We start from the raw sequence: 10,572 nt of genomic DNA, 5'->3' as shown, positions 1-10,572 counted from the left end.
TACTTTGGTGGGATGCTCCATGTGCCCCAGAATTGCAGCATTCATGAGCCCCTGTTACTTAGAAGTATGTAAAAAAAACATTTAAAGTTGTCTCTCTGTCCAAATCTCTAAATCTTTCTGAATCTCTCCAGATTAATTTGAAAGGTTCCAATTCGAATCAGAGAGATTAAAGGGCCCTCTGATTCAGTTCAGATTTGGAGATTTGGCCACTGAATTGGCCAAATCATGGACTGAAAACCAGGAGCAATCATTATAAACTCCTAAAAGGTTTCAGACTGGATAAGGAAAATCTTCTTTATGGTCCATGTGACAAGATTCTGGAATAGACTTCCAGTAGGGGTAGTGCAAACACCTACCCTGGAGATCTTCAAAAGGAGACTGGACAGACACCTTGCTAGGGTTATTTGACCTCAGCAGTCTTTCCTGCCCAGAACAGGGGGGCTGTATCCGATGGTGTCATGAGGTCCATTCCAGCCCTAAACTTCTGTGAATCTGTGGTAGGCACTTTTAAATAGCTTAATTGCAGAAATATGTGTTATTTGAGAGGGTCAAAATACTTGTGATCTTGGGTGAGATTTAGCAAATAATTTCATCTAAAATAAAATGGAGGAAAAATCAAGATGTTTCATTTAGTCATTTTTCAGTGTTTCACTAGTTTATTCTGTAATGAGATATGTATTTAAAATTAACAAAACTAATGTTTAAAACCTCAAAATTAAATTCAAGCAATCCTATTAGTGATCCAATGAAAACTTCTGTTTGATCTAGTTTTTTAAATCTTTTTTTTTTTGTTTTATTTTTCAAAAACAACCCTGAAAACCATTTGGGTCAACCTTAAACCGTTCTTTTTCCCCACTTTAGCTAGAGAATGAAAAATACATGTTTACTGTTTTTGTGGTGTTTTCCATCTCCTGTCCCTTGACTTCTCACTCAGATATCTGCATTCCTGCTTACCCTTCTCTTCAGAAAGAATTTGTTCCCTCTTCAGACAGTATATTTGTATCTCCTATTGAACTTGCTTGAGGGTTTGTAAGTTCTAGTCTGTTCTTTATCCATCTTTTTAATGCCTTTTTGTAATCAGTCTTGTTCTCCTCTACATTTTTCTCTGGTTTTCAAGACTCCCCTGCCTGTACTTCTGACCTCTCTACTCATTTATTTTTCCTCTATCACCCCTTTTTTAGTCTTCTGAAGTTTTCAGTGTCATCATTATTTATTTCTAATAATTTCTTTTTCCTATTTCCACTACTTGTTTATTAAAGAGTACCTAGATCACTCTATAACTCTGCCCCTGTTATCTCTGAAAATACAGCACTGAATGACGTCATTCTTTCCCTTTTCCACTCTCAGTTTTAAGAAACTGTCTATACTGTCTGAATGAAATAATCTTTCAGCCATAATTCAACAAGACAAAACATTTTTTTCACATTTATCTGAAAAAAAAGCTTTGTAGAATGGAATCAGTTGCAATAACAGGAAAAGAAAAATGCTTTTTCCATCTTTGTTATTTGGGTGCATGTATATATCAGAGGTGTGATGGACAGGAAGTGATGCTATCATAAAAAGGTGCTCTGCTCTTTTGAATTTTGAAACCAATGAGTATAGGAAGGTTTATACTGTGTGTTTCTTTGTTTATAGATATGGGAGATTATCTCTCTCATTATCTTCCTCTGGGCTTGAAAACTGGTTTCTGATATCTAATGAACAGAAGAAAAGCCCATATTGGAGGTATTCCTGAACCAGGGTGGCTCCAGAGGGGGTGCAGTGGTGTCACGGTTCCACTCTTTCTGGACACACCACAGGAGAAGCAACTGGATACCTTTTTAAGTCCCACAAGCGGGTAAAGATTTTGCACCCCCCTCACTACTTCCCTTTCCCAACCCACTGCCGCTGCAGTCCTACCTAAACTGAGGCTGAGGGAGACTTCAGAGCTGCTCCTGCTTGCTCCTGGGCTACATGGGAGCTGGGAGCTGGGATCAGCCTGGAAAAGCAGTAGGCAGGTTCCCCCTTCCTGTCTAGCCCTGCCCAGGTGTGCCCTGCCAGCCAAGGAGCAGGCAAGGGATGGGGCAACCCACCTGCTGACACTACTTCCTTAGGCTGAGACTTCCCCCCCCCCAAACAGCACAGCTGGAGGTAGGTAGAAGCAACTCTGGAGCAGCCCTTGCCTCGGGGACAATGGGGACAGTAGCAGTGGTGGACAGGGTTGAGGGATAATGAAGTCAAGGGGATGTGCCTCTGAGTAGGGAGGGGAAGAGGAGGATTTTTTTACCTGCTGTGGTGAGATCTGCCCACCCTAGAAGTGGGGAGTGGGGGAAGACTGGGGGTAAGTATTGCAGCCAACCCTACAGTGCTGGTCACTGCTCCCATACCCCACCTTGCAAAACCCTGGATCCACTTCTGTTCCTGAACACCAGAGATGATTCCTGTTGGGATCACTTAATGTGGTTGTATCAACTATTTTTTACAAGAGTGCACAATACTCTGGTGAAGAAACGCATGCCAGGAAGAACCAACCATAAAATCTGACAGTAGTAAGATAGTAGGTTAAGATGATATCACCTAATAATAATGTAAAGTACAAAATGCTCTGTAGTTATAAAAAGGCTAACCAAGAAATAGGCATACAGTTAATTAATTTGAGTTATATACAAGTTAGTTGTGCCATAAATCCTTGCTTCACAATGTGAAGATGATTTTTCATATAAAGCTGATATATCACAATGGGATTGTGCCTGTTTGGAACAAAATTTTAATGCTCATTGTGCTTCACTGTATTAGTATTGATAAAGCTTTAGGAAAAGAGATGGTTTCTATAAATATTATCATCTCAGATACCAGAGCAGATACCCCTCATTTAGAGACTCGATTATTGATATAATAATGTGGCATGGAACTCGATTATTGATATAATAATGTGGCATGGAACTTTTTGTGCTGGCTAAGTTTTGGGGTGATTGAGGTAGTTTGAAAAAAAGGGGAAATACTTTTTCTCTCCCTATTAATTTTTTTTCAGGTTTCCAAGACATCTCTAGCAGTTATTTTTATGTGTAGTGCTAAGACTCATGCACATTTTATATTCACAGTGTGTGGTATACTCAATTGCAATTAATTTTAAGAGGGTAAGTATACACATCAATGGGATATAGACCCAAGTGAATGTCAGTTAGATTGGTTCCAATTCTGCTTTAAGGTACATGAGAACAAACTATTGAATGAAAAAAAAAAGAGTTAAGCCCTTAGGGTACATACAGACATTCAGGGAGGTTAGGGGAGGTTAGATCTCATTAAAAATGGCTACCTAATCTAGCTTTGTTTGCCCAGGTGTGGACTTTACACTTAGATCCCTAGTAAGGTTGATCAATGTATGAACTGTACATAAGTTTAGGAAGGTTAGATGTATCTAAAAATGGCTGACCCAATGTAAGTTAACTGTACCTTAGAGGTAGTCTAACTTTGATCAGGTCCAGTGAGACCTATCTAATTAAATTTCTGTACAGTTTCCAGTGCAGCACGGGGACTGGAAAAGCTCAGCCCCAGGGCTATGCATTTCCTACTGTCCCCACACTGGCACTGAGCTATTTGTAGCCCCCAACACTTCAATCCATCCCCAAATGAACAACCTCCTCTTGGGCACCCAACCAACCTCCATCCCACAAGCCACTCCTGGTGTCAGTTTTACCAGTATTCATCAGTGCTGAGAGCCAACAAAGCATGTCAGGGTGGGGGGAGGGCCAGGTGGTATCAGGGGCCTTGGTTGGCTAGTGTGGGTTGTTCATATGGGGCTGGAGGGGTGGCCAAAGGGTTAAAAATAGCCCATAGTCCAGAGGGGGGAGAGAGTTCCCCCACCCCCTTAAGCTTCCCTGTGCACTCTACTAGGCACTCCTAATCTTGCCAAACTCTCCTGGACTCTACCAATCCTATCTGCTACCCTCCCCCCACAATCTTTCCAAGCCCACTGTGGACCCCACTTGCCTCTCAAGTTCCCCAAGTGTCTCCCAGATCCAACCAACCCCTCATAGACAGTGCTAACCTCCCAATCCTCCCAAACCCCTCTGCAGCTTCCACTTGCCCCCCCATCCCCCAAGCCCTTCCACAGACTATACCAACCCTCCCATGGACACCACTAGCTTCCTGCCTGGTGTCCCTAACCCACCTGTGGACCCCTCTAGCTCCTGATCCCCCCCAAGCCTCCTTGAAAACCCTACTTACCCTGCCTGATCCTGCCAAACGTTCCCGGACCCCACCAATGCCTCCCCCACAGACACTGCTAGCACCCCCATCCTCCCAACCCCCTGTAGTCCTCACCAACTCACCCCATGGACTCCACTAGCCCTCTGATTCTCCCAAGACCCCTCATGGACCCAATTTGCCACTACCCTAATACTGCCAGACCCCACCAACCTTCCTGCAGACCCCACTTGCCCCCCCAGACTCCCAAAACCTCCCCACTAACCCCCCATCCCAAGTTACTGTAGATTAGGTGGCCATTTTTAACTCAATCTAATGTCTCTAAATGTCTGTACATACCCTTAGTATCTACATTTAGTGCTTGGAACATGGAATATTTTGTACATGTACACTTTGACAACAGAATTAAGTTAATCTTAAAAATAATGGTCCTTATTCTCATGCCTTCATCCTTATGGACTTAAAACATTTTTTTAGTTCATAAAACAGTTCTTCTTATTAAGTCTTTGCCATGTAATTTGCAACACAGTAGATTAAAGTGCAATCCTTGTGGATAAGTCTGTGTTGGCCAGAATCTGAGCTATTTCCAGTACATCTGGGGAATTTCCACATTTGGATGACATCTATTGCTATGGGTGTGGTATAAGCAGGGAGAAGAAATGAACACTACAAATGTTGCTTAAAATTCCACAATTAGGACTAAAAGTTATGGGTTCATGTGCTTAGGCTAGCAAACTTCATTTCATAGGGGATTTCAGATCCATAGGAAAACAGCTTCTTTTGTATTTATAACAAGATATGTAATGTGTACATAACACCGTGCCTTTGTATGTCCGACAGATAACAACCACTGAAAACAGGACGAACTCTTTAACACATGTCAATACACATTGTTTTCAAATAACACCCACTTCTGTGAAATATAATGGCTGATTTATTAGTCCCAAATATAGACTAAAAGTTTATGAAAGATTGTTTCATAAAGATTGTTCTGGTGATAACATGAACCAACCACAAGACAATGGGCAGAATATTGTTCTCGTGTAAATTAGTAAAACTCCAGAGATAAGTGAAAGCAGGTACTGGCTCCATGGCATGTGCCATACACTACAACATGATGTAATTTCTTGTAGCATCGACAGATTTTGAGCACAGTTTACATCAGGGTAGAATTTGACCTTTTGTGCTTTTTTTGTTGAATTTCCAAATTCAGGAATAAGTTTCCATGAAGAATATAGTCTATAAATAAACTACATGATTTTCCTGGGCCATTTACAGTAGTAGTTTATATGTTTATACCTACATGTTGTGTAATGGTCTAATTAGGCACCAACCCAGTTTAGGCAGTTAAGTAGATTTATACTCCTCCACTGGGCAGCATTTATGTTTTGCTGGAGGTGGGCCTAACTATATTAAAATGAAACATAAAGGCAGAAATTTAAGTTCACATGGATAGTATCTTATGATATTGGAACTACTCAAGTGCTTAAGGTAAGAAGGTCTTAGTGCTTTTCTGCACTGGAATCTCAAAAGACCAAAAACCAAAAAAACCCTAACAAAACCCCCAAATCTCTAAACCAACAGAAAATCAAAGCAAACAAAATCCCCTTTAGTAATGTATTATAATTTTAACTATAAATGTGATGAACATTAAGTGATTGGCTAGATTCTCTAACTTAATGCCACTTTAACTTGTTTTCTACTAAATTCAAAAGCTTTCTGTCTATGATGAGATGGAAGTAGGCTGTGTATTCTTAAAAGCAGGAAATTCAGTCCCAGGGACAGAATTCAGTCCCAATATGCTAGTTTGATTATCTTCCTTTTAAAAACAGCAAGTGTACAAATAAATACATAAAACCAGCGAGAGGTTCATAGACTAACAGAAAGCAGCTTGTTTGAAACATGTGACTGCAGAAGGAAGAGACAAATATACAGTAGAGATAAAGGCCTTCATAGTTCTTTCATTTGTTCAAAAGGCTCAGGTCTATATAATTCATATATATCAGGATGTAAAAGATAATAGATCCCCAAAAATATGTGCCTTGCCTTATCTATAGAGAGGGCATAGGGAAAATTGAAGGTACAGTGGCTGCCTGTTCTCTTACAAATCTTATGCCTCCCTGGGGATGCAAGTAGAACTCCCTTCCTCTCTTAAGGTACAGCAACAAGTACAATAGACATGTGCGCTTTAATCATATCAAGGTATAGCTCACATTGACATTTACTTGAACCAATGGTGAAATTAAAGGTGGTGGTGTAAAGGTAAAGACGCCACTATATTTTTCCAAAATCCTATTGCATAAAGCACTTGCTCAGGCATGGAAGTCCTAGCTTCTAAGTCCCATTTTGAAATTGTATACAGGCTTGATTACTCTTTTCAGTTCCTATATATAGATTATTTTTCTGATATTCCACAGATATAAGTTTTTCTTAAGATTTAAATTGCCAACTATTGTATAATCAAGAGCTTGCTTTGTCTTTAAAAATTGATTTTGGGGAAAAAAATTGTAAGAAATTTTGCTTGGCTTAAATTGTGCATTTCTAAGGCTTGTAAATCTGCAATCTTACTATATACATACAAAATATTTCACTTTTCCCCTGTATAGGAACCCCCCCACACATAAACCAGAGGTTTGAGGGCATTTTTTTACTCAGTTGATATTATATTTGTATTATCATTAACATCATTTCTTTTTGAGGTTCCAGATGTGACGGGGATGTGATTCACCACTTGTTAACCCTAATGCAGCATGTGACCTGGGCTAATCTATCATAGCTATAGTCAAATAGCATGATAATGATTTTGGCTGGTCCAAGCTGAAATCCTCCATGTCATCATCTAGTACCAAGGACCATCCATATCTTATTACGACAGAGCTTTCCCCCTTATATCATTTGTCACAGAGCACTCAGGTGCCCTGTGCCTGAGAGCAGAAAACAGCTCGGGAGAGACCCCTAGTGGCAAGAAGAGGGTGGCCCAGCTGCCGGTTACCAGGGCAGCCAGAGTAAGAGGTGATGGTTGCCAGGACAACTGCTGGGGAGCCAGCTGACAGGAAGGGGCAAGGCCTGGCCCACATAAGCCCAGACGGGAGGCCAGGAGGGCAGTTCCCCTCTGGCGGCCAAGGGAGGAGGAGCTTGGCCAGTGCAGACAGAGGGGAGAACCCTGACTGCGTGAGCAGCCCCTGGTCGCTGCTGGGGGTTGGAGTGTTTTCCCGGTAGGGATAGAATGTTGTTTGGCCGGACGGTCTAGCTTTTTATGTTATAGCTCAGGGGCTTTGTGTTTTTGTGTTTGCTGTTTTAACTGGAGGACTGGGTGAGGCTATTAGGGGTTGGAGGAGGCCTCATAGGGGCGCCACGGTAGCGTGCGGACCCTGGCACCAGAGAGGGCATGGCATTTTGGGGTGCACTGACCCCAGCCCCAAAACAAGGGGGCAGTGAGAAGCCCCAGAGCAAGGGGGCCTGCGAGAAGCCCAAGGAGGTAAAGGAGAGGGCCAAGTCACAGCACAGCCTGAGTCAAAACCACATCAGTACCATCTGTGAGGCTTGGGCTTCGGTGTAGGGGAGGAAAAGGAGCCACAGATAGTGCCCCCTGGCATCAGGGCGCATAAAGTAGGCAGCCTCCCGCTAATTACATCAATCAATTAATCAATTAAGATCAAGGTGTGGGAGGAAAGTGAGCAGGCGGTTGGCCCATAACAGGAGGGCAGAGTCATCAATAGAAAGGCTCTAGTAGCATACTCCTGTCACACATTGAACTGACTCAAGTAATGCCTCATGTTAAGCTTTAATGAACAACATATACTATAGACTAACTTTTATTTTTACCTTCAAAAGTACTATATTAGGGTAGCCAAACCCCAACACGGGTGCCAGAGTGTGGCACATGAAGGCATTTTTCTTGGCATGTGTGCCTTGGGGCAGACAGTGGGGAAGGGGCCAGGGTTGCACTGCCACAACAAGGATCAGGCCCCTTGTGGTTCCCCCGCCCTCTATCGCTGGTACACCAATGTCTTGCAAGTCAAGGTTGTGGCCGTTTTTGGCACTCTGCCCAAAAACTTTGCTGACCTTTGGTCTACATCCTTCCATTACCCATAAGAACAGAGAATATGGTTTCTCTACTTGTTTAAAGAACAGTATTGACTTTTGTATTGTATTGACATATAAAGGCTTACTCCTGAAGTTATTTATGTACCTAAACTTTTTTCCACATGGTTAATTTTATTGAATTGATGGGGTTACTCAGGTGTAGAAACATATGCAGAATTCTGTCCTGAATGCTAAACGATGTAATAAGGTATCTTTTTCCCTAGTAGTACATGCAAAGAGGAACAAAGTAAATAATAAGATGTACAATGAGGCTTAATATTAAAATGTTTCATTTTCATTCTTTTGAGAAAACCTGAATAATTTACTCTTGGTATTACCATGAGCAATTACCTGTAACTGAGGCTCTGGCACATGTTCAGTTAAGGTGCCATGGGTTCAGAACCCTGATCCCAAATATTATGACTTCTGTCATGCCATATGCGATGACAGAGGTTTGATTTTGGGATCAGGAATCAGATCCCAATCACATCCTTTCTATTTGCCAGTGGAGGGAGAGCCTGGAAACACAATCCCAGAACATTGAAAGATGGTTGTCTGCAGGTCCAGGGCCGGGCCTGACAATTAGCTTATTGCTGACTCTGACCCTGGGAACGATACCGGGGTCTCTAACTGGTCTCAGTGCAGTCTGAAGCTGGGGCTAACAATCAGATGATTATTGTCCCCAGCTCTGGGACCACACTAAGACTGGTTCAAGATGTTAATGTGGTCCCAGGGCCATAGTTGACACGCACCTGATAGTCAGCCTCAGGCTCGGACCTGCCACATGAAATTTAAGGTGCCATTCAAATCAGCCATTAAAATGTCCTGCATATAATATAGAACATTTTATGGCTGGTTTGCAATTTTATGGTGCCTTAAATTGAGTTCACAAGTAGAGCCCTTGTCATTTATGCCATGATTAACGCATAAATTGTAACATAAACGTTATGTAAGAGAGTTATTAAGTATTTCAGTCAGATCTGGAATAAAATGTTACATCAGTCTATATACTTGCATGTTGCATTATGCAAGTGTGTGTGTATGGATGTGTATGCATACACACACTTGCCATATCTTTAGTCAAATGTGTGGATCTCGGATTGGCCTCCTCAGTCATCTACATACTCACCAGTGACTTCCCTATTAACTGGAAGAATATCATCATTTGTGTGTGTGTGAATATATATATGTGAATATATATATGTGTGTGTATACACACACACACACACACACACACATATATACACATATACACAAGAATATAGACACACACACCACACATCACAGCACAATAGTGTTATTTGGTGGTTGGGTCTCCCAGGTATTGATAACATTATATGTCTTCAGATTGGTCTTCCAGGTTCTTGAATCCTTACTTTTATAATGACTGTTGGTGATTTGGGAGTATAGGATCTTTTTTGGAAAATAATTGTCAGGCATCCTTATAAGTCCTGTCCAATGAAGCAGGTGCTGTATAAACATAGCTTCATGTCTTCTTGAGCAGGAATGCTGGCATTCATTTTTCTGTCCTTCATTGATCTGAAGGTTTTTGATTCAATTAACAGAGAGGCCCACTGGAAGATCCTGATGAGGTTTTGATGCTCCCCAAAGTTTGTTACCATTATTAGACTACTACACAACAACATGACAGCAACCATTCTAAGCAATTGGAAATGCAGCCTTTCACTATAAGAACTGGAGTCAAGGAAGGATGTATGGGTACACCAATACTTTTCCATCTTTATTGTATCTATTCAACCTCTCATTGATGACAGACTTCCATCTGGAGTCAGTATCTAGTATTGCATGGGCCCAAATCTCTTTAACATCAATCAGTTACATTCTAATCCAGAATAACCACAACTTTCATTACTTATCTTCAAGATGCTGATGGTTATATTATCTGTGCCCACTCATTTGAAGAACTCCAGGCCACTTTTGATTGCATCAGTGAAGTGTTTGAAATGCCCAGACTCACTGGGTGCATCTACACATGCATCTGATTAAGCCTAGGTTTACTCATTTGTAAGCTATCTTGGAGTAAGCATTTTCAGGCAGACATCTACACATGCAGGGATTAGAGAGAAGATTTCCTAGTCTTTGCACAAAGTTTCTTGCAGCCCTGCAAAGGGCCCCTGCTGCTGACCCTAGGTGCTAGCTCAGGGACTGGCAGGGAGCACAAGGCCAGAAGACAGAGAACATCCCCCTGTCCCAGCAGCAGGGAGCTCCTGGCCCTGGATCCCCGATCATGGACAGAGGACTTGGAAAGAGGTGCAGGGAAGGGACAGGTCCCAGCTCCCT

The sequence above is a fragment of the Gavialis gangeticus genome, unplaced genomic scaffold (genome assembly GCF_001723915.1).
Source record: "Gavialis gangeticus isolate Ggan-Ray unplaced genomic scaffold, GavGan_comp1, whole genome shotgun sequence".
Lineage (NCBI taxonomy): Eukaryota > Metazoa > Chordata > Crocodylia > Gavialidae > Gavialis > Gavialis gangeticus.
This window is presented reverse-complemented; position numbering follows the sequence as displayed.